The sequence below is a fragment of the Saimiri boliviensis genome, chromosome X, assembly GCF_048565385.1.
Source record: "Saimiri boliviensis isolate mSaiBol1 chromosome X, mSaiBol1.pri, whole genome shotgun sequence".
Classification (NCBI taxonomy): domain Eukaryota; kingdom Metazoa; phylum Chordata; class Mammalia; order Primates; family Cebidae; genus Saimiri; species Saimiri boliviensis.
This window is the reverse complement of record NC_133470.1, coordinates 8,443,843-8,467,709: the sequence shown is the minus strand read 5'-3', so window position 1 is coordinate 8,467,709 and position 23,867 is coordinate 8,443,843. Positions and strand designations below refer to the sequence as shown.

Below are 23,867 nucleotides of genomic sequence, written 5' to 3'. Positions count from 1 at the left end.
TACAGGTGTGTGCCACTGCACTCAGCTAATTTTTGGAATTTTAGTTGAGATGGGTTTCACCACGTTGGCTAGGCTGGTTTAAACTTTTGGCCTCAAATGATCTGCTTGCCTTGGCCTCCCAAAGTGCTGGGATTACAGCCATGAGCCACCATGCCTGGTCTGATCATTTTTTTAAAGCAAGGAAGTATCACTATCAAAACAAAGATTTAGAAAGTTACATTGCTTTTTGCTTAATAAACACTCATGCACTAAGGGAAGGAATAGGCTTTTGGTCTCTCCTCTTCTTACTTTTATGAAACATTTATTGACTGGCACTTTTCTGGGGACAACTCTTCAACTTAGTTTTCTAAATTAATTAGGGGGATCTCTAAGAATGGAGACTTTTGATTCAAATAGAAAAGTGAGAAGTCCAAGACAAGTTAATACCTACTTAGTGTAGGCCAGCAGGTTTCTCTTTTGGCTTTTGCTAATGATGAGATTGCTGAAGGAGCGAGGTTTTTCAGAAAAAGGCAGGGAATGTTGGGTCTGCCCTTGATCTATACAGTGTCAGTGACTGTCCACTACATCTGGACCCAGATGTTCCCTCACAATCACTTCCACTGAACATAATCATTCTTAAATAAAGGAATAATATAGATATGCTCTAATGCTTGTTAATTTGAGTTCATGTTGTCACAGGTTATATGAATCAACACCATTTCATGCAGTTCAGAATTGCCCAATTGAGGCCCCCTGACCAGATGTGCTATGCTAAGCCAACAACAGTCAGCAGAACTGCCTATGAATATGAACAAAAATGAGTGTTTCAGATAAGAAATGATCTCCCAGACTTCATGCCAGAAAACAACTGCGTGAGTTTATAGTTCTGGCTGGGGATTTCTGAAGCAAGCCAATTTCAAAATGTTATTGGTTGCTTCTTTATCCTTAACAGCTTTAGTTTTTCATGTGAATTAAGTATGTGCCTGTAATTTGCCATTCAAAAGTAAACTCCCTTCTCCCCCATATTTTCCCATCTTGTTCTCTTCCCACCCCCACTGGGACTTTGATCTCCCTAATCTCTTAAATTCTTCCCAGAGATACAGACTTTAGCAGTTTGTTCTCTTGGTCCTTCACCATTAAGCATACCTTCCCTCCCTTCAAAGGTCTTACTCACTTTCCACCTTCTTTCAACATGTAGCTAGAAAGTCCTTGTAGTAGACCAGAAAGAGGTGGGCTTTGAAGTCAGCAAGACCTGGGTTTGAAAAGCAGCTCTGTTTGAATGGCTCTGCGAATCACTTCATGTTTTAAAGCCACACTTCCTCACCTATACAGTGTGCTTGATGGACAAAAAAAGTAAATGCTTCATATCTGAGGTTTAAAGGAAATAATGAACATAAACTACAATTAATACATATATGTATAAATGCCTGCCATACAGAAGGTGATATACAAACAAATGTTTGAAATTGAGCCCTCTGTTTCCCCCTTTTTTCCTGTAATTGAATGTTTGGAAAATTACTGTTATTCTATATATGTGTACATATAGTGTATTTTTCTCTGTTTTAGAACTATGATTTTCAAATTTTAACATATATGCAAATCACTTGGGGATCTCATTGAAATGTAGATTTTTCTGATTCAGGGAGTCTAAGGTTAGGCCTCAAATTCTGCATTTCTAACAAGGTTCCAGGTGACATTCAAGCTGCTGGTTCAAGGACCATACTTTGAGTGGCAATGTCGTAGAAGGAAAGTTCACAAATGTGGCGTTAGGAATGCATTTAGCTGCATGTAACAGAATACCAGCTAACAGTGTCTTATCACGATTTGTTCTCAAGCATTAAGAATCTAGAGGAGGTAGACGGCTGCTAGCATTGGTTTTGTGGCACCACGATATCAAGCCTAGCATGACTGTGATACTCTTGCTTTTCCTTCAGGCTTGTTGGTGAATGGCCATAAAACTTGATCCTACAGTTTCAGACTTCATGTTCACATTCAAGATAGTGAGAAGAGACATAGCCCATACCAGCTGTTTGCTTCTATCAGGAGAGCAGAACCTTTTTCAGAACCTTCTGAAATCTTTGGCTTATGTCATACTGATCATCTTAGTGTCACATGGCCAATCCGCACTCCAAGACAGACTGGGAAAGGGTACTAAATAGGCAGCTAGCGGAGACTGCTATATCTAGGTTTCTCCTACCTTTGTTAAATAACTTCTATATAACTTTCCTCTGATACCTGATCTTTTCATACACACTCAGAAGATACTTGGTAACCCTTTGAAGGTTTACCTAGCTGCCCCAATAGAGCAATTGCTTTTCTCAGCTCTTATATATCACATAAGACTAATATGATATTTATTAATACACAAAATATAATTATGAGTTAATAAAGTCAGCTTTCAATTTTAAAAATGCTCAGATTCTTATTGAACACAGAGCATGTCACTCACTTAAGTAATTTGGGCTCAAATTAAATACTTTAATTTATATTCAAATTAGCTCTCAGTGAAGGAATTAGATGTCAAGAATAATAGGTCAAAGGGAACGTGGGAATGTGAATCCCCTGGCTATAAATAGAAGACTAGTGATACACAGATCAAAATTAAGTTCAAACGGCGTGCCTAAAATAGACTTTTGCAAATGGTGCTTCTAAGAAGGAATTATTTGAGTAAAAATAACTCTAGCTCCTATTTTAAGAAATCATGCATATTACAATAATGTATTTAATGGCAAACAAATTAGTGGATGTCTAGTAAAATTATTGCACAAATAATAATTCATAACAGAAAAAAGACAAGCATATTTACTTTGTAAGAAAGTTGAACATTCTATGGAAATGGGGAAGAGAAACAAAATTAATACCTCATAGTGTTAAATTAGAGGTCAATAATAAAATCAGATTTCAATTATTTGAGGCCATATTGACATTTCCACAAACTTTATGAATCAGTCAGTCAATATACATGGGAACTTCAGTCTCCTAGAGGCTATAAACCAAAACATTAAGTAATTATCAACATAATTACTTTTGTGCCCTAGGGATGGTATGAGCCCCCTGCCCCCACAAAAAAGACATTTCCAGAGATGATGTGCAAAGACATGACAAATTGTTCCTAAGGTTATAAAAGTGATTGGTCATATTCCTGATGCAGGATCAGAGGAGGCAGGAGATGGAGGTAGGAGATGCCCATTAAGCACTATGAGCATCTAATCAAGGCTTTGGTGCTTTCAGGGACTCAAAAATCTTCAAGACTTGAAATCAAATTTATGGGCTCAAAAATACAAAGTGAGAACTGTAAAACAGAAGTAAATAAATATTCAAGTAATGTATACAAAATCTAAGATTATGTCAATGTCCCTAATTAATAAATTTTGTATCTATAAACATTTCAATACATTTAAAACCATATGTAAGTTATATTTTCTCACTTTGCGAGAGTTGGTGTATATGTGTAGTGACTGCTGAGAAATGATAACCAATTTAAAAGTCAAAAGTTACTTATAGCCAGATGTCATAAAACACAATTGTAAAATCCTGAACTGTTTTTTTTACAATAATGAATTCTATTTCCTGTGGGATAATGGTTTGTTTTAATATGTTTTTATTTATTTATTTATTTATTTATTTATTTATTTATTTATTTGAGATGAAGTCTCACTCTGTCCCCCAGGCTCGAGTGCAGTGGTGCAATCTCAGATCACTGCAACCTCTGCCTCATGGGTTCAAGTGATTCTCCTGCTAAGCCTCCCGAGTAGCTGGGACCACAGGCACATGCCACAACACCTGACTAATTTTTGTATTTTTAGTAGAGATGGGGTTCCATATGTTTGCCAGGCTGGTCTCAAACTCCTGACCTCAGGTGATCCACCCACCCCAGCCTCCCAAAATGTTGGGATTACAGGCGTGAGCCACCATGCCCAGCCTAATATGTTTTACATAACGTGGAAGAAAGACTTCGAAAATAAGAGAGCATAGGGCTACACTATGTTTAGACCAGCTCTGCAGACATACAAAAAAGTATGAGTTAGTGAGCACTCATCCTACAGAAATCCTGTAATTGAATAATATCAGTATTTGATCTGTAATTATTTCAGTTATTTGTAGAAAAAAAACTCTAAGTTTTATGCTTTAATGAAAAATTCATCTTTAAAATCCATCTCTCATCTCTCCACTGATTTTCAAAGATAAAATTCTAGGCTTGGTTTTCATAATATGTTCCTAATCTACCCAGTTCTCTATACCTATCGGACTAATACTTTGTCCTCCAGGCATCAATACTATCCTTTGCCATTGTCCTTATAAATACATCCTTCACCTGGAATGATATTTCTTATCCTTAATCCTCATTCATTCATAAGTTCGTTTTGCATTTATGGAGCCTTCTATGTGCCAAACAGTGTACTAGGTTTTGGGAATGCAAAGGTGAATTAAACAAAGTCCCTGACTCAAAGAACTAATAATTGTTTACCTTGCCTCTTAGACTGCCGTCTTTGTACCAGCATCCCCAGAATCAGCATCACCTTGTAGAAATTCAGAATCTCAAGTCTCACCCCAGACTTCATGAACCAGAATCTGCCCTTTAACAAGACTCCCAGGACATTCATATGCACATCAAAGTCTGAGAACCACTGTGGAGTAAGCCATGATAGACAGATAAATATTAATAGCTATTACAAGAATGGTATATTATGCAATGGATATACTTTCTATTATTCAGGTGCTACTCATCAGGCTCAGCTTCTCTCTCTCCCACCAAACCACTCCTGCAACTCCATCTCCCAATGCCTCTTTCTGAACATCTACGGCACAGCCTTCTACCCCCAGTGTAGCCGTTAATCATGCTTAATCCTTGACCTTTCTCTTGTTCACTGTTGTTTTGGGCATGAAATGCTCTTCTTCTCAAATGGAGTTTCCACTGGCTAAGTGTAGGAGACCTCTTACACTTCTGTACCCCATGAAAGCAATCGACATTTACTGAGTCTATACAATTAGCAAATACTTTTGCTTCATCAGTTTAATGAAACTACTAATATAAAATAGACTTTGCCTATTGAAAAGTCTAGGGAATATACTAGCAGACAGCATTTGTGGCAGTTGTAATATCCTCAAAAAAGAGACTAGATTGGGAATACTTATCCATCTGAATGAAAACAAATTGAAGTCAGATATTTCTCCAACTACCTAGAATAACTGTTATGCAGATAAGAGCAACTGTTCAATCAGACACACCCCAGACCTGCTGGGGGAAAACTCAAGGAAAGAAACAGTGGCATATATGTATAGATCCCTAATGCCTCATCACACTGCAGGGCAGTGCCCAGCAATCTGGCAGGAACAAGCTTCAGACCCTAGGAGAGGAGAAAAATAGAATAGGGAGGAATCTTAAACAATCCAAAGGACAGCAGGAATAAAGAAAAGGGAAGAGAGAAAAGAAAAACAAAAACTGGAACTAAGGCAAAACATAAAATAAGTTGGAAAAAATGAAACCAAGTGGTTTTGTAACCACAACAATTGCAACAAAACTCTCTAGTTCAAAAGCAATGATCATAGGCTGAATGTTTTTTAACAAAAACTTCTTGTAAATTGTATTGCTGACAAGAAACATATCTGAAACAAAGGAACACAGAAATGCTGAAAGTGAAATGACTGGAAAAGTCATACCAGATAAATGTTAATCAAAAGACAGTTGGTATATTTGTGATACTATTAGACAAAATAGACCTTAATGCAAAATATATCACTAAGAGTAATATACAAATATATTACTAAGAGTTTTAGGTGTGTGTATGTACACACACATTACGCAAAACAACTGGAGAATACATAATATGTTTTTCAAACATACCTGGAACTTTACAAAATCTGACTATGTAGTGGAACCTAAAATCATCTCAAAAATGTCAAGAAAACCCAATAGCATACAGTTCATCCCCTCTAATCACAGCTACACTAGAAAATAAGAACAAACAAAACAATAGAAAACAAAATGTACCTCACATTTTTGGAAATTAAAAAAAGCAAATTAGAAAATATGTAGTTTGCATAAGAGATAACAATGGAAATTAGAAAACACTTATACTTTAAAAATATTTAAAATAATGCTGGGCAGGGTGGCACGTGCCTGTAGTCCCAGCTACTTGGGAGGCTGAGGCAGGAAGATCACTTGAGTCCAGAATTTTGAGCCCAGCCTGGGCAGAAACATAGTGAGACCCTGTCTCTAAAAATTAAAAAATGCTACAATCAAATTTTGGGGGTGCAACTAAAGTGGTTGTATTAGTTTGTTCTGTTCTTACGCTGCTAATAAAGACATACCTGAGACTGGGTAATTTATAAAGAAAAAGAAGTTTAATGGACTCACAGTTCCACATAGCTGGGGAGGCCTCACAATCATGGCAGAAAGTGAAGGAGGAACAAATGCGCATCTTATATGGTGGCAGGCAAGAGAGAGAGCATGTGCAGGGAACTCTCATTTGTAAAACCATCAGATCTCATGAGACTTATTCACCATCATGAGAAAAACACGGGAAAACCTTCCCCCATGTTTCAATTATCTTCCACTGGGTCCCTCCTATGACACGTGGGGATTATAGGAGCTACAATTCAAGATGAGATATGGGTAGGGACAGAGCCAAACCATATCAGTAGTATTTGACAGGAAGTTTATAGAGTCAAATGCTTATATTAGAAAAGAAGGCTAAAAATAAATTAAACTTCCACATTAAGATGCCAGAAAAGAAACACTGAATATAAACTTAAAGAATGTAGAAGAATGAGAACAATAAAGTTAAGAACATAAATGAAAGTATATAAGAAAGCAGATTAAAATAAAAGCCAAGTTATTTACTTTAAAAGACTAACAGTAGTGACAAACAACTGACAAAACTCATAAAATATAGAAGGAGAAAACAAAATGTCAATACCATTAAGAATATAAAGACAGATAGCTACAGATGCACAGAGATTTAAAAGATAATGAGAACCACTGGATTGGAGTGTGAATAGCTCTTCCAGAAGGAGACTGGAAGGGAGAGTGCATAGCATAGGTATAGTGCTGAAATGATAAAGACAAAGTCTTCTGTTGTTTTCAGTGAAATGGAAAATAAGAACCCTGATATGGTTTGGCTCTGTGTCTCCACCACCCAAATCTCATGTCAAATTGTAATCCCAGCATGTTGGAGGAGGAGCCTGCTAGGAGGTGATTAAATCATGGCAGTGAATTTCCCCTTTGCTGATCTGGTGATAGTGAGTTGCATTCTCATGAGATCTGGTTAAGAGTGTGTAGCACTTCCCCTTTCACTTTCTCTCTCTCTCCTGCCACCATGTGTAGACGTGCTTGCTTCCCTTTGGCCTTCTGTCATGATTGTAAGTTTCCCGAGGCCCTCCCAGCCATGCCTCCTGTACAGCCTATGCAACTGTGAGTCAATTAAACCTCTTTTCTTTATAAACTACACAGTCTCAGGCAGTTCTTCATAGCACTGTGAGAATGAACCAATATAAACCCCAAATGAGAGTGAGGGGGGCAGGTAGGGAGTAAAAAATCTATCTTGTAAAGCACTGTGGTTGGTATTTTTTTTAATGCAATCTCACCAGAACCTATTCCCATAAAAGAAGAACAAATTTTCCCTTCAACAAAAACTTGGGAGCATTAAAATTATGGTACCCCTCTTGCAGAATTATGCTTACTGCCACAGTGATAATTCTTTTGAGAATGTGTTTAATTTTTTTTTTTTTTTTGAGACAGAGTTTCGCTCTTGTTACCCAGGCTGAAGTGCAATGGCGCGATCTCGGCTCACCGCAACCTCCGCCTCCTGGGTTCAGGCAATTCTCCTGCCTCAGCCTCCTGAGTAGCTGGGATTACAGGCATGTGCCACCATGCCCAGCTAATTTTTTTTTGTATTTTTAGTAGAGATGGGGTTTCACCATGTTGACCAGGATGGTCTTGATCTCTTGACCTCGTGATCCACCCGCCTCAGCCTCCCAAAGTGCTGGGATTACAGGCTTGAGCCACCGCGCCCGGCCAAGAATGTGTTTAATTTTTTGACTCCGATAAAAACCTCTTGAATTGACCCTGATAAGGAAGATGATTAGAAGACAAAAACATGTATTTTAAATGAAAATAATGTGTGGTTTTAAAGTAAAGAAACAAACATTATTTCCTTTTCAAATGACATTGGAAACTCTTTGGATAAAGGGCTTTCATATATTTTAAGCAACGAAAGCATAAGGCTAAGAGGGGCACCACCTCTGTAGGCAGTTATGTCGGAGACCTCACTCAGCTGGCAGATTGTAAAAATAAAGTCAGGTTGTCAGCAAAGCTGGAGTCCTGTTCTCTCACTCTCCTCCCCAGACAGCATGAGTTCCACCACTCACTCCACCTTCTCCACAAACTACCAGTTCCTGGGCTCTATCCAGGTGTCCAGCTATGGTGCCTGACTGGTCAGAAGTGTGGCCAGTGTCTATGCAGGCACCGGGGGCTCTGGTTCCCAGATTTCCCTGTCCTGCTCCAACAGCTTCCAGGGCAGCATGGAGTCCCAGGGCCTGGCCACGGGGATGGCCAGGGGTCTGGCAAGAATGGAGGCATCCAGAACGAGGAGACCATGCAAAGCCTGAACAACTGCCTGGCCTCCTACCTGGACTGAGTGAGGAGCCTGGAGATGGAGAACCAGAAGATGGAGAGCAAAATCCAGGAGCAGCTGGAGAAGAAGGGACCCCAGGTCACAGACTGGAGCCATTACTTCAAGACCATTGAGGACCTGAGAGCTCAGATCTTTGCAAACACTGTGGACAATGCCCACATTGTTCTGCAGATCGACAATGCCCATCTTGCTGATGATGACTTTAGAGTCAAATATGAGACAGAGCTGGCTATGTGCCAGTCTATGGAGAGTGACATCCATGGGCTCTGCAAGGTCATTGATGATGCCAGTGTCATTCAGCTGCAGCTGGAGACAGAGATCAAGGCTCTGAAGGGGGAGCTGCTCTTCATGAAGAAGAACCATGAACAGAAAGTAAAAGGCCTACACACCCAGATTGCCAGCTCTGGGTTGACCGAGGAGGTAGATGTCCCCAAATCTCAGCACCTTGCCAAGATCATGGCAGACATCTGGGCTCAATATCATGAGCTGCCTTGGAAGAACCAAGAGAAGCTGGACAAGTACTGGTCTCCGCAAATTGAGGAAAGCATCACAGTGGTCACCAAGCAGTCCACTGAGGTTGGGGCTGCTGAGATGACGCTCATGGAACTGAAACGCACAGTCCAGTCCTTGGTGATTGAGCTGGATTCCATGAGAAATCTGAAGGCCAGCTTGGAGAATGGCCTGAGGGAGGTGGAGGTCTGTTATGCCCTGCAGATGGAGCAGCTCAACAGGATCCTGCTGCACCTGGAGTCAGAGCTGGCACAGATGTGAGCAGAGGGACAGTACCAGGCCCAGGAGTACAAGGCCCTGCTGAATATCAAGGTCAAGCTGGAGGATGAGATCACCACATGCTGCTGCCTGCTGGAAAATGGTGAGGACTTCAATCTTGGTGATGCTCTGGACAGCAGCAACTCCATGCAAACCATCCAAAAGACCACCACCTGCCGAATAGTGGATGGCAAAGGGGTGTCTGAGACCAATGACACCAAAGTTCTGAGACATGAAGCCAACAGAAGCAGGGGACCCTTTGGGGAGAAGGAGGCCAATAAAAAGTTCAGAGATCTGAGGCGGGTGGATCACGAGGTCGAGAGATCGAGACCAACCTGGTCAACATGGTGAAACCCCGTCTCTACTAAAAATACAAAAAATTAGCTGGGCATGGTGGCACATGCCTGTAATCCCAGCTACTCAGGAGGCTGAGGCAGGAGAATTGCCTGAACCCAGGAGGCGGAGGTTGCGGTGAGCCGAGATCGCGCCATTGCACTCCAGCCTGGGTAACAAGAGCGAAACTCCGTCTCAAAAAAAACAAAAAAAAAACAAAAACAAAACAAAAAAAAGTTCAGAGATTAAAAAAAAAGAAGAAAATCAAATTGCCTTGCTCATTTAATGTTTCTTAGATTGAGGAAACAGATGAATAAACCCATTGACTTAATACTTCATAGGTACTCAATAAATGCTAGCTATTTTATCAATGTTTAATATCTTACATATATCATATATTATAGAAAAATATGGTTCTTATATTCAAGAGTATATTTCTTTTGAAAAATGTTTAAAAGTTTGGAGCAAAGCATTTTAAATTTTGGAGCCGAGTATTTTAAATTTTGGTGGTGCATGCCTGTGGTTCCAGCTACTCAGGAGGCTGATGTGGGAGAATCACTTGAGCCCAGGAGTTTGTATGGGCAACATAGTTTGCCTGAGCAACCTAGTCTCTTAAAACAATTTTTTAAATACAGTGTTTTAAATTTTATTTTTAACAGAAATATAATAATTGTATGTATTTATGGGGTAAAATATGATGTTTTGATATGTTTACAATGTTGGAATTGTTAAATTAGGCTTATTAACAGATCCATCATGTAACATACTATTTTGTGGTGAGAATATTTAAAATATACTTTCTTAACAATTTTGATCTATGCAATGCATTTTTATTTATTAAAGTCACCATTATGTGCAGTAGGTCACTAAAGCTTATTCCTCCTAAATGAAACTTTGTACCCTTTTACTCAACATCTTCCCATTCCTCATTTATCCCCCATCCTCCAGACTCTCATAACCATCTCTACTTCTATGACTTTTTTAGATTCCACATATAAGTGAGATCGTACAGTATTTGTTTTTCTGCCCTTGGCTTATTTTACTTAGTGTAATGTTTTCCAGGTTCATGTCATGAATGACAGGATTTAACTATTTTTTAAAGGCTGTATGACATTTTATTGCATATATATGCCACATTTTCTTTATCCATTTATCTGATGATGTACACCTTGGTTGCTTCCGTATCATAGCTATTGTGAATAGTGCTGCAACAAACATGAAAGTGCAGATGTCCCTTTGACATATTGATTTCAATTCCTTTGGAATTAGAAGTGAGATTACTAGATCATACGGTCATTCTATTTTTACTTTTCTGAGGAACTTGCATGTAGTTTTTTGTAGTGGCTGTATTATTTTACATTTCTATCAGCAGTGCACAAGTGTTCTTTTTTCTCCATACCCTTGTCAACACTTATCTTTTTTTATTTTGGTAATAGCCATTCTAACAAGTGTGTGGATCTATCATTGTGGCTTTAATTTGCATTTCCCTGATTATCAGTGATGTTGAACATTTTCCGTATATCTGTTGGCCATTTATACGTCTTCTTTTGGGCCATGTCTATTTAGATCCTTTGTCCAGTTTTTAATTGGGTCATTTGCTTTCTTGCTATTGAGTTGTTTTGAATTCCCTAGGTATTTTGGATATTAACCTCTTATCAGGTGTGCAGTTTGCAAATATTTTCTTCCAGACTGTGGGTTGTCTCTTCATTCTATTAATTGTTTCCTTTGTTATGCAGAAGCTTTTTGATTTGGTACAATCACAATCCAATTTGTTTATTTTTGCTTTTGTTGCTTCTGCTTTTGGAGTCGTATTCAAAAAATCTTTGCACAGACAAATGCTGTGGAACATTTCCTCTGTTTTCTTCTTGTAGTTTTATAGTTTCTGGTGTCATGTTTAAGTCCATTTGGAGTTGATTTTTGTATACAGTATGAGATTAAAAAGCACATTTTTGGCCGGGCGCGGTGGCTCAAGCCTGTAATCCCAGCACTTTGGGAGGCCGAGGTGGGTGGATCACTAGGTCAAGAGATCAAGACCATCCTGGTCAAAATGATGAAACCCCGTCTCTACTAAAAATACAAAAAATTAGCTGGGCATGGTGGCATGTGCCTGTAATCGCAGCTACTCAGGAGGCTGAGGCAGGAGAATTGCCTGAACCCAGGAGGCAGAGGTTGCAGTGAGCCGAGATCGTGCCATTGCACTCCAGCCTGGGTAACAAGGGCGAAACTCCGTCTCAAAAAAAAAAAAAAAAAAAGCACATTTTTGATGAGCCATTAAACAAAGATAGCAATAGGATTATTATCCTTATTTTATTAATTAAAATTTAGGATCTGAATGATATTTAAAGAAATTGCACACACCTCTAATAATAATAAAATATTCACAGTCCAATAAGATGATCAGTCCTTCTATTTCTATTCTGAATTCTTTTTTTTTTGAGACGGAGTTTCGCTCTTGTTACCCAGGCTGGAGTGCAATGGCGCGATCTCGGCTCACCGCAACCTCCGCCTCCTGGGTTCAGGCAATTCTCCTGCCTCAGCCTCCTGAGTAGCTGGGATTACAGGCACGCACCACCATGCCCAGCTAATTTTTTGTGTTTTTAGTAGAGACGGGGTTTCACCATGTTGACCAGGATGGTCTCGATTTCTTGACCTTGTGATCCACCCACCTCGGCCTCCCAAAGTGCTGGGATTACAGGCTTGAGCCTCCACGCCCGGCCTTCTATTCTGAATTCTTTCTATGCTTGTCTTCCAGATTAGGGTAACATCTTATTGGTGGGTTGAACTGAGTAGACTGGGAACTGGAGATTTAGATTTCCTTATGCTGACAGTAAGCAAGGAATGACATCAATGGTACTAGAGCCATCAGATTTATCTAGTTCAGTTAATATCAATCTACTGTTCCTTTCCTGATGCTTTACAATATAAAAATGTTTTCTGCTGTTGCAACATGACTGTGTAAATTAAGTGGCATCATGAGGCTGTGCACAGAAAGAATGAACAGAACACCACATAACTGCGCTTTCAGTCTAGAAACTGATTTGTCTAAGTATTGTATATAAGTTCGTAGGATAAACATTTGTATCCTCTCTTCCTCTTTATGCAGCCAATAGCTCAAAGAACAGTGCTTTTCCATTTGGATTTCATCATTTATTGTGTTTATCACTTCCTGGCCCTTTCCCACGGGACAACCACAAACCAATGACTCAAGTTTCAAAAAGCCACTGAATAGGTCCAAGATAAAGTGACTTTTCTTCTCGAATTCTCTAACTAGACCCCTTGCTCCTTGCTTTTTTTTTTTTTTTTTTTTTTGGCACAGGAACAATGTTGAGCTGTATCATAATACACACACACACACACATACAAACACCCCACTTTACAACAAACTATTAACAAACCATTTGCAACTTGTCCCTACGTCTGCCAATACAGAGAGCACCACTATTTAATATTTAGCTCAAAGTCAGGAATTTTTGCATTAAGAAAAATATACCTCTTGCTGTTGTTTTTCATCCTGCGTAAACAGGCTAACTGGTATCATAAAGCAACAAGATCGATTCAGGTTTCTAAGATCAACTCTGAGGCTTGGGTTCTAGGCCCAACTCACATTGATCACATCCCATGAGTAATTTCAACAACCGACATTCTTTTCTCCTTCAAGATTTTTTCCATTAGTCACTTCCATGTCCTCAACATATAGCCACATGTTATAATGGCTAAATAAGATATGGCTTGCAAATAGTGTAAAGTGCCCAGGCAGAAAGCTAAGGAATAAGACATTATCAGTAATTGCTCAAGATAAAACTGTAGTGTAAGTAAATACTTCTGGAAAAGTTCATAGTTTTAACACAGTAGGTTTAACTATTAATGGCTAATTAAAACAATTTTAATTCTCTTTGGATATAAGTAATTTCAGAGTTCTTTAAAAAAATAATTTTTCACATTTTATAAATATTTGCCTTCAGTCTAAACTGTAGGACATACTAACCATAAATTGTATCAAAATAGCAATAACATTTAATATACCCAGGTCCATTGTTTCATATAAAATAGTGAGGATTTTCCCTATTTATGTTGGCAGATGGTTGAAACAGGTGAACTTTCCATTTGGTCCCATGAAAGCAGTTAACAGTTTTTAATTAAGCAAAACAGGAAGGGAATTTTGAGGGCAACCCTCCTGCATGGAGCCCACCTTGTCTTCAGGCCCTTGAAATGTAGGCCTCAGGCTGTCATCACATTACCCTCCTCCAACCGCATTCTCTAGAGATGAAATGGGAGTCAAATTCAGAAAAGTCTAGGTTATGTTGACCATACATCCCCAGAATCTGGAAGATCACCCAAGCACCCATGGATAAGTGAGCTGCAACAGATCCAAAGACAAAAGCTGCCAGACAACAGCTGTGTGGATTCATCGAGTGGGCCATTTCTCTTCCTTTGTACTCTCCCTCCCTAATTCCCACACAGTGGCTACAGGTTTCTAACAATGGAGGGCAGTCATCAGTGCCCACCTGGGAGCTGGAGTCCCCGCTTTGTTCAATGGATTTCATATTTGGAAGGAAAGGGTTAATTTCTGAGGTGCAGGCCTTTTTGCTTGCTCCCCTTACAGCCCTCCCTGGTGACATGTCAGGATTGTTATCTGTGACTTTCTGATAAGGAAACCAGGCCCAGGGGAGTGCAGTGACCTGTTGGGCTCCACAGCAAGTCCCAGGCAGAGCAGGCATTAGGATTTTCTGTCTGCCCCTTGGCCTGTTCTCCATCACTGCCTTCCCAAGGGATCCTCAGATGCCAGAAGAGACATCACACCATGAAGACAGACGCTGCTGCTGTACAGACCCCGATCCTGTTGCTCTATGGAATCAATCTGGAGTATTGCCTTATTTAGGCTTTTAATTTCACGATTTAAACCTAAGGTCCACATCTGAGTTACTTATATTCCTTAGTGCATAATATACCATCACCTACAATACCCATTTAAAATTTTCATTATTTTTTCCTTTTATTTTCCTCTCATACTCCACCACCTTGACAGGTTCAATACAGGTCTTTAGATATGAGTGTGCCCATTACAAATCCTCATTCCAGGTCTGCTGTTACCATCTATTTGGGTAATCCCTTTTCTTTCTTTCTTTTTTTTTTAACTTTACTAATTTTCTTTTTCATTCTGTGCCTTTAGGCTTACACTGTAACATGGTTAATATGTAGCTTCGATAAGAAGGTTCCCTGAAAAAGCATTTATTGTTGTTTTTATCTTTATATTTCTGATTTTTAGCTTATATAAATACTGTTATAGTCTAGATCTTATTCTGTTTCTTACTATTTTCCTTATTTTAAAGACAGATCTATATCTTTATGTACTTTATTTCATTACGTCTGATTACGGCTTTGTTTTCCATTTTACACTTTTACTACATTTTACTAATTTGATGGATGATTTTCATTTCAGGATTTCTAATTCATTTCCAGGTTTCTTTTGCATAATCATTTGGTATAGTGATCTAATTATTTTTCTTCATAAATTGAGCCAATTTCCCCAATATTATCTAGCAAACATTTTTGGCACTAGTTTGGAATGAAATAAATCCAGATATTCTCTCCTGTGTTATTTCGAAGAAATTTAAGTTGAAATGAACTTAAAATGCTTTACACAGGGTCTTAAATATGACTTATTTCTTGATATGGTTAAGCAGCCCTAAGTCTATAGAATTTAATTAAATAAATATTTATCAAGCCCCTATTCAGAGTTAAATAGAATGCCGAGTACTAGGAAGCCCAGATGAGTTAAAGCTGGTGTTCCTTTCTTACCTCGCAGTCTACTTGGGGAGACACATCTACATTAACGACATAATGCGGAAACTGCAAAAACAATGGAATACACTGAAGTTTATGAGAACTAAGAGAGAAGATTTCATAGAAGTGATGTATAAGTTGGGCCTTGGTTTTTAGGAAGCTTATATGTCACATCCCCAAAAGAGGCAAAGACCTGTTTAAGATACCAAGGTAGCCAGTGGCACATGTCTGTAGTCCTAGCTATTCTGGAGGCTGACTGTTTGAGGCAAGGAGTCTGAGCTCAGCTTGCACAGCATAGTGAAACCTTGTTTCTAAAATAATAATCATAAGATACCAAGGTGTGAAAATAGAAGATGCCATTGGGAGGATGGAAGGATGTGAAAATAAAATGCCAAGTTGGGGCTAGATTGTGACTGGTTGAGACCACACATGCTTCTGAGAACTGGTGATGGTCCCTGTTATACTTAATTGAGAATATGTCATGATTAAGTTTTAATTTTTGATACAAAACTTCAATGGTCAGGTGAATGGATGAGAAAGAGACTGGTATCAGGGAGAAACATTTAGAAGGCTGTGGCTACAATAAAGGGTGAGGTGGGAGTGGTCCATAGCAATAGCTGTGAATATGTGAAAGAAGTAAAGGGTTGGAGAGGTAACCAGGGAGCACAATTAATTTCTAAACCACCAATGGCTCTGAAAGTTGAGCAGAAGGCCTCTGAATTGAGATTTTGATGTTCTATTTTGATTTTATTTAACATGGGCATGACCTAAGAAAAAGTAGTGCTATGTTTAAAAAGTGCAGTTATGTGTGTATGCTAGTAGATAGAACTGAGGAAAATAATTTGTCTTTGGTTTAGGAAAACACTTCGTGAGCCTTTGCACTCTGCAAAGGTCACAACTCTGGACCTAGTCGCAGATCAGGAGTTTGAGGAAGATGGAGCTACCTGCTTTGCACCATTAGAGATATGAAGTTGAAGTCTTAGAACTGAGGGAAGAGGAGAGAGGCAATGCATTGAGAGGCTGAAGCCTGAGGAAGGAATTGAGAAGAGATTCCTCCATAAGCTATATTCTTCCAGAATCTATAGCTGATGAAACCCAGAGGATGTTGATGTCCAGTTTTAAATTATTGCTGGAACTATGTGGCAATTTTACTCTCCACTTTTTTTAACCTTTGGTAGACTTTGTTGCATAGTATGGCACTTTTGTTAGTTGCACCTTAACAGTAAAGGAGAGGAGACTATGTGCATCTAACGTAGACAAAGTGGTTTGAGGACATAGGTAAGCAAGAAGCCTGGAGAAGCAACCGAGAATGGATGGTGATGGGGAGTTCAGGTGAGGAGCAACAAACGTCCACCATTAGGACATAGATGCAGCCAGAAACCCTTAAAAATACTGGAGCAGGCCCATGCGTGTTGAAGTAAAAGAAACACTGGACTCCAGTTAGTTTCTTTGGATATTCAAGGACCCAGCAGGTCAGAAGACTCAATCACTCACTTACAAAATAACCAAACCATTTATACCTGAATCCAAGAGGCAAAGACTAAACCCAGCTTGGGGTAACTTTCACCAAGGAATATTTTGTATGGCCCCAATTTCCTCAATAACTGAAGGAGATGGGCTATACCAGGTCCACGATAACTTCTGGTTCTGAAAGTCTGTTTTTTTAAACTTACCCGGTTGGTTGGCTGCTTGATGTGCTTACTGATCAGAAACGTCTTGCAAATGGCTTTCAGAGTATTGTTTTGGGGCCACCATATTGTAAACTAATGTCAAATGAGTATTCTGGTATTTTACTTCTAATTCCCTTTTTGAGGCTTTTTTCTCACTTAGATGGGGGAATGTGCCTAATTAACACTCCCAAATCTCCAATCATCTTGAAGTTTTTGTGCAACCACAAAAAAGAAAATATCGTGTTTTGTTTTGTTTGAACCTCAAAATGATTTAAACCATTCACTTAATAGCTGGAGGGGATTTAGTTCTCCTTTTGTCAGTGGAGGCAGGTCTTCCTGTGCTGATGAGAATTTTGTAAATTCTGGAGTGAAGAACAGACTTACCTCCTCTATTCCATATTATGACCCATGCCCCTCCAGGACTAGGCTGGAATTCCTGAGTACCTTTCTCTAGGTTGAGCCCTTACTCCACTCTAGTCCTTTGAGGCAACTGCTTTATTTCCCACTTGTGAACCTGAGATCTCAGAATAACGTTTGGAGTAACATTATGGAGTTTACGTGTTTTCTCATTGTGCCAAAAGCGAGATAGGTATATTTTTATTTTCTAGAATCATTTAGATAACAAATAGTTGCAGAGGGAAATTATTTGCATGTACCTTTCTACCCAGTAGTAGTAGGAAAAACAGTTCTATTTAACATCTGTATTTTTTCCCAGTCTTACAATCCATATTTTATTGGGGTTGTTTATACTATTACATTTAATGAGGCAAAGTTAAAATCTACCATCTTGCTGTTTGTTTTCTGTTTCTTCTTTTTCTTCGCAGTTTTTATTTTATGTTCAGTAGTATGTGTGCAGGTTTGTGACATGGGTAAATAGTGTGTTGGGGGATTTGGTGTAGAGATTATTTTATCACCCAGGTAATAAGCATAGTATTCAGTGGGTAATTTTTTGATTCTCACCCTCCTCCCACCCCCAAGTAGGCCCCTTGTGTCCATTGTTCCCTTCTTAGTGTCCATTGTACTCAACATCCATAATTCTTATTAGTAGCTATGTTCTAAGTGCGACTATTGCTATATGCACTGGTGACTGTGTCCAGTTAAACTGAGGGTCCAGATCAATCCACATGCACCCTGAGCATGCAGCTTGGAATATTTGAATGAATTCTACAAAAAAAAAGCTAAAGAGAATGGTGAGCTTTATAAGGAATATGTTAGTGTTGATCTGCATGCAAGTGCACTCCTGGGAGCCAAGGAAGGTTGTTCATCATGTCCTTGGAAGAGCATTCCCAGGGTGCTTGGTGTCAAGAGCCTATGTGTCTTGCTTCTTAGGTTTCATGTAGCAGACTCTTGGCCACAGGCACAGGATAGGAATATAATTCCCTGGAGAAAAGTACACCTTTAAATATGGGTATACACCAGCTCCCAGTAGGAAAATATACTTTCCTTAGGAGGAAGGGCATTTGGCTAGTGGACACACCTTAGCTTGCTTTCTTCGGCAGTGTTTATACCAGCTTTTCAAGCAGACTTTATGTTTTCTGTAAAGTAATATGCTAAAGCATTAAAACCTGCTTCGATGTCTTATGGCCTTTGGGCATGATCACTTGATATTTATGTTTCTTGTTGAGAGCCAAGGGTAAATTTTTAAAGTTCCTGTGTTTAATTTCCCTGGCATCATTCACTGAAGAGAAGTTGTTCCACATTGAAAGCCATTAGAAATACATTATATACAGAGGAAAGCTCGGTGGACATATTTATAACATCTATGCAGTATATACATGTGTATATACATATATATGCATATGTATTTATGTATGTATATATGTGTGTGTGTATGTATGTTCAGAAAAATAATTGGGACATGTTAGGGATTATTAACAGCCTTTGTATCTGTGGGTTTGGCATCTCTGGATTCAATCTACAGATCAAAAATATATTTTAAAAAGGATGGTTTCGTCTGTAACAAACATGTACATTTTTTCTTGTTATTTACTACACATTACAGTATAACAACTACTTACTGATCATTTGCATTGTATTTTGTATTGTAAGTAATTAGAGATTGTTTTAAGTACATAGGAGGACACATCTGTAATCCCAGCCATTGAGGCAGGCAGATCACTTGAGGCCAGCAGTTTGAGACCAGCTGGACCAACATGGTAAAACACCATCTCTACTAAAAATACAAAAATTAGCTGGGTGTGGTGGTGCATGCCTGCAATTCCAGCTACTCAGGAAGCTGAGGTATGAGAATTGCTTTAACATGGGAGGCAGAGGTTGCAGTGAGCCGAGTTCATGCCACTACACTCCAGCCTGGATGAGGGAGTGAGATTCTGTCAAGAAAGAGAGAGAGGGAGAGGAGAGAGAGGGAGAGAGAGAGAGAGAGAGAGAGAGAGAGAGAGAGGAGAGAAGGAAGGAAGGAGAGAAAGAATGAAAGAGAAAGAGAAAGAAAAAAGAAACAGAGGAAGGGGAAGGGGAAGAAGAAGAGGAAAGAGAACGGAAAAGGAAAAAAGAAACAATATGGGAGGATGGGCTTAGGTTATATGCAAAGAGTACCATTTTTTATAAGGGACTTGAGCGTTCATGGATTTTGGTATCCAATAGGGGTCCTAGAACCAATCTCCATGGATACTGAGGGACAACTGTATTTAGAATATAAATCTATTCTGATTTTTCCTTTTAAACAACCCAGCAGCCTAGAGTTAAGTGTGTAAAAAATCATCATAATGATAAAATTATTTTGTTCTGTCTCTTTGCCGGAATTCAGTATGATTCCATTAAACATATTTTTTTGGGGGGAGAAAAATGGGCATTGAAATACTATTGGGGAAATAATATCAATCAAATGTAAATCATTTCCAGAGTATACAAATTGAAGTTGCAAGAATGCAGAGCAACTAGACAAAAGCAAAGTAGTGTAAGAAACAGAATCAACTCAAAGACTAATATTAACTTGAAAGGATCTTTTCCAAAATATGAAGAATAGTAAGACGACTATTTTACATTCTGTAAAAACAGTTTTGAGTTAACAAGAGAAGTCTGGTTCCAACAAGGACCACCAGACTTGAAGCTAAAGATAGTGCTGAGGACACTAAGTAGTTCGCTCAACTCACATTCTTGTGGTGACCCTGTAACAAAGCGAAAGCCTGTGGTGTCTTTTATGTCGTTGTTGAAAGGGGTTTAGGTCTTACAGTTGAGGGCAAAGCTCATTTTCCTATATATTCTAGGATCATTGGTGCATATCTTTTGTGGACAAATATATAAATATTATGGCTTACTTCTAAGAATTTTCCTGCTCTTTTTCCTGCCAAGTGTTACTTATATTTTCCACAGAATAAATATGGGCAACTTCAAAAGCAACACCATCCATTAGAAAAGTTTCCATAAAATCACAAATGAATTCTTTGAAAGCCCTGTGTTTCATAGTGGAGGAAAAAAATCCTCAGTATCTACAATGCATTGTTGTAAACATGCTATTGAGGAAAACAAATATTGGGTGACCTTGATGGAATGAATCACCTTTTCGAAGACCAAAGTCATTTCAGAAAAAAAATTTTTGATTAAAGTTTCTGTTAGAGAATTTCCCCAGAAATTGTAAAAATTATAAAAATAAATGGAATATTATAACCAGTTGCTCTTTATAAACAGAAACAGGAAGAAATAAATGGAACTGGCCAGGCCCAGTGACTCACACCTGTAATCCCAGCACTTTGGGAGGACAAAGTGGGCGGATGGCTTCAGCCCAGGAGTTCAAGGCTAGTCTGGGCAACGTGGTGAAACCCCATCTCTACAAAAAAAAAAAAAAGAAAAGAAAAGAAAAAATACAAAAATTAGCCAGGTGTAGCAGCATGAGCCTGTAGTCCCAGCTACAGTCTGAGGTTCGAGGATCGTTTGAGCCTGGGAGTTTGCAGCTGCAGTGAGCCATGATCACACCACTGCACTCCAGCCTGGGTGACAGAATGAGACTCTGCCTCAAAAAAGATCAAATAAAATAAAATAAAAATGCGAATCAAAGAAACAAAAGTATGAGCCCTCAAAAATGCTTTCTGTTTCCTATCAACTGCTAAACCTACCACAACATGGAATAAAAAATGCTGGTGTCACTGTCCTTATCAGTGTTCATTGTGTGTCAGGCACAGTTCTAAGCATTTTACAAGGTTTAACTCATTGAATGCTCATCACAACCCAGGAGCAAAGCCTGCTACTGTCCCATTTTACAGCAGGAGAAACAGTGGCACAGAGCTGGTAAGGAGCAGAGCCTGAATTCAACTGCGGCTCTGATCCCAGCATTCCTGCTCCTCACCCCTACTCTTTTGCCTCTTGGATATACTTTTGCTGTTTGTATTATTTTCTGGATGATGACCTTTGCAGAAAGCCAACAATTCAGGCCTGGCACGGTGGCTCACGCCTCTAATCCCAGCACTTTGGAAGGACGAGGTGGGCAGATCACTTGAGGTCAGGATTTGAAACCAACCTGGCCAAATTGACAAAACCCAGTTTCTACTAAAAATACAAAAATTAGCTGGGCATGGTGGCAGGTGTTTGTAGTTCCAGTTCTCGGGAGGCTGAGGAAGGAGAATTGCTTGAACCTGGGAGGCAGAGGCTGCAGTGAGCTGAGATTATGCCATTGCACTCCAGCCTGGGCAACAGAGTGAGACACCATCTCAAAAAAAAAAAAAAAAAGGAAAGAAAAGAATCAAACTGTGTGACACTTCAGTGTTCAATGGCCAGCAATGCTTGTAACAGGGGGCCTGAGAGAGCTTTCTTATTTGTCATTTGTCATCTTCTATTGCATCCCTTTCCCCACTTCCTGAGAGGCTGCAAGCCCCTTTGCAGCCTGTCTGCCTTCCATTTCTGACCTTCCCCACTTTTGATTTCTCTCCCTTGCCTGGTTTCTGTTACTTAAAGCCCAATTGGGTAAAGAGGAAACAATCTGGGTTGGTGGAGTAGAATCTTTCCCTACTCCTCTCACTTTTCATCCTTTATTCTAAACCATTATCCTCCTGAGAGCTAGGAATTTATCTCTGAATCTCATAGATGATTGGGTTGAACCTAGCCCTAAGATGAATCCACTGATACGCTAAATTTTATATGTTCCAAGAACCAGTATCTTAATTAATTAATCTTTGTTCAGCCTCACTTTTAAAAAGCATTCTTTTATCATCTCTACAGTGCTGCAATACTCAGGAAAGTCTATTAAAAGCTGCTATTTTTCCATGAGAATTAGTCATGTCACTACCAAGCTCTCCTATTTAATTCCCCTTGTGGGTTCTGTGGAAATAATAAGGTAAAAAAAATGGCTTGGCAATTGTGTTCTACAAATTATCCTTCAAAGCCTAACAAATAATGAAAGCGATATGTTTAAGCATTGCTTCAGAAGATACATTTATTTTCTTTTAAAGCTAGAGTGAACTGATTCTATTAAATACTACTAGGGCATTTGATATTTACATAGAACTCACTCACTTCACTCGCTGTGGATGAGTGAGTGAACAAAGATGCCTGACATGTTTTAGTGGACTTCTATCACTGTTCTCACAATCAGACTAGCAAGCTAAAGGGATGCAATTGTTTTGAGACTTAACCAACTTGGAACATGATTAGTTGGGGTAAGAAGTAGTTCCTTGAATCTTGGAGTCATGTTCAATTAGTTTATTACTGATCATTTGAGTTTTCTTGTATGTTTATGACCAAGAAATTGTGACCTCAGGACTAACCCAAGGTGAAGTAGGGTCCAGAAAAATAACAAAAGATTTGGGCAGATGATGAATTCAGGTAACACTCATCGAGATATTGGTCATCAATTCCTCCCAAAATGAATACTCTCCTTGAATGTTTGTTTATTCCCCCTCAAAATAGAGTGTTTTGTTTCCCCCTTGATTGTAGTTCTGTTGACCTGGCCTGAGAAAACTGGAGAGGATCCTGCCTTCCATTTCAGCTCCGGTTTCTGGATCTTGTCAAGTCTTGTATTTATTTAAAAGATGATATATTATGAGGTCAAATTAGTCTAAGCACCAAATTTAGGTTTTTGTGAAAGAAAAAAGGCACAAGGGCAAAGGTTTGCAAAACCTAATATGACCAGAAATGTTTGTGTAAGGTTTTTTAAGAATTAATGAAAACATGGGAGGTCATTTAAACACTGCCCCCACAGGGCTGTGAACTCAACTGGTGGCAGCCTCTGAATGCCTGAGAACTAGAAAGTGAACATTCCCTTGAAGGCAAATATAATGCAGGAAGTCAGCCAATGGCATATGTGCCAAAACTAAACTTAGTTCTGGAAACTATATTTCGAGTGTAAGTGAAGTGTTTTAACAAATAGGTTTATTTATTTATTTATTTTGGTCACAGAAGTACTGTCTTTTCAAAGTAATTGTAGATCTATGGGTTGAATTGGAATACCTGGCCTTCTAAAGGTGAGAACCACTGGATTAACCCAAGGCAGGTGATAACTAAAAGTCTCTACCATGGCTGGGCATCTGTAATCCCAACACTTTGGGAGGCTGATGCAGGTATATCACTTGAGGCCAGGAGTTTGAGACCAGCCCGGCCAACAATGGCTAAAACCTATCTATACTAAAAATACGAAAATTAGCTGGGCGTGGTGGTGTGTACCTGTAATACCAGCTACTTGGAAGTTTGAGGCAGCAGAATGGATTGAACCTGGGGGACAGAGGTTGCAGTGAGCTGAGATCATGCCATA

General features: G+C 39.1%; 1 pseudogene; it reads left to right on the top strand.

The window, feature by feature from the left end:
• Positions 1-8,331: 8,331 nt before the first annotated feature.
• LOC101048363 (keratin, type I cytoskeletal 18 pseudogene) lies at positions 8,332-10,033 on the top strand (annotated as a pseudogene).
• Positions 10,034-23,867: the final 13,834 nt, after the last annotated feature.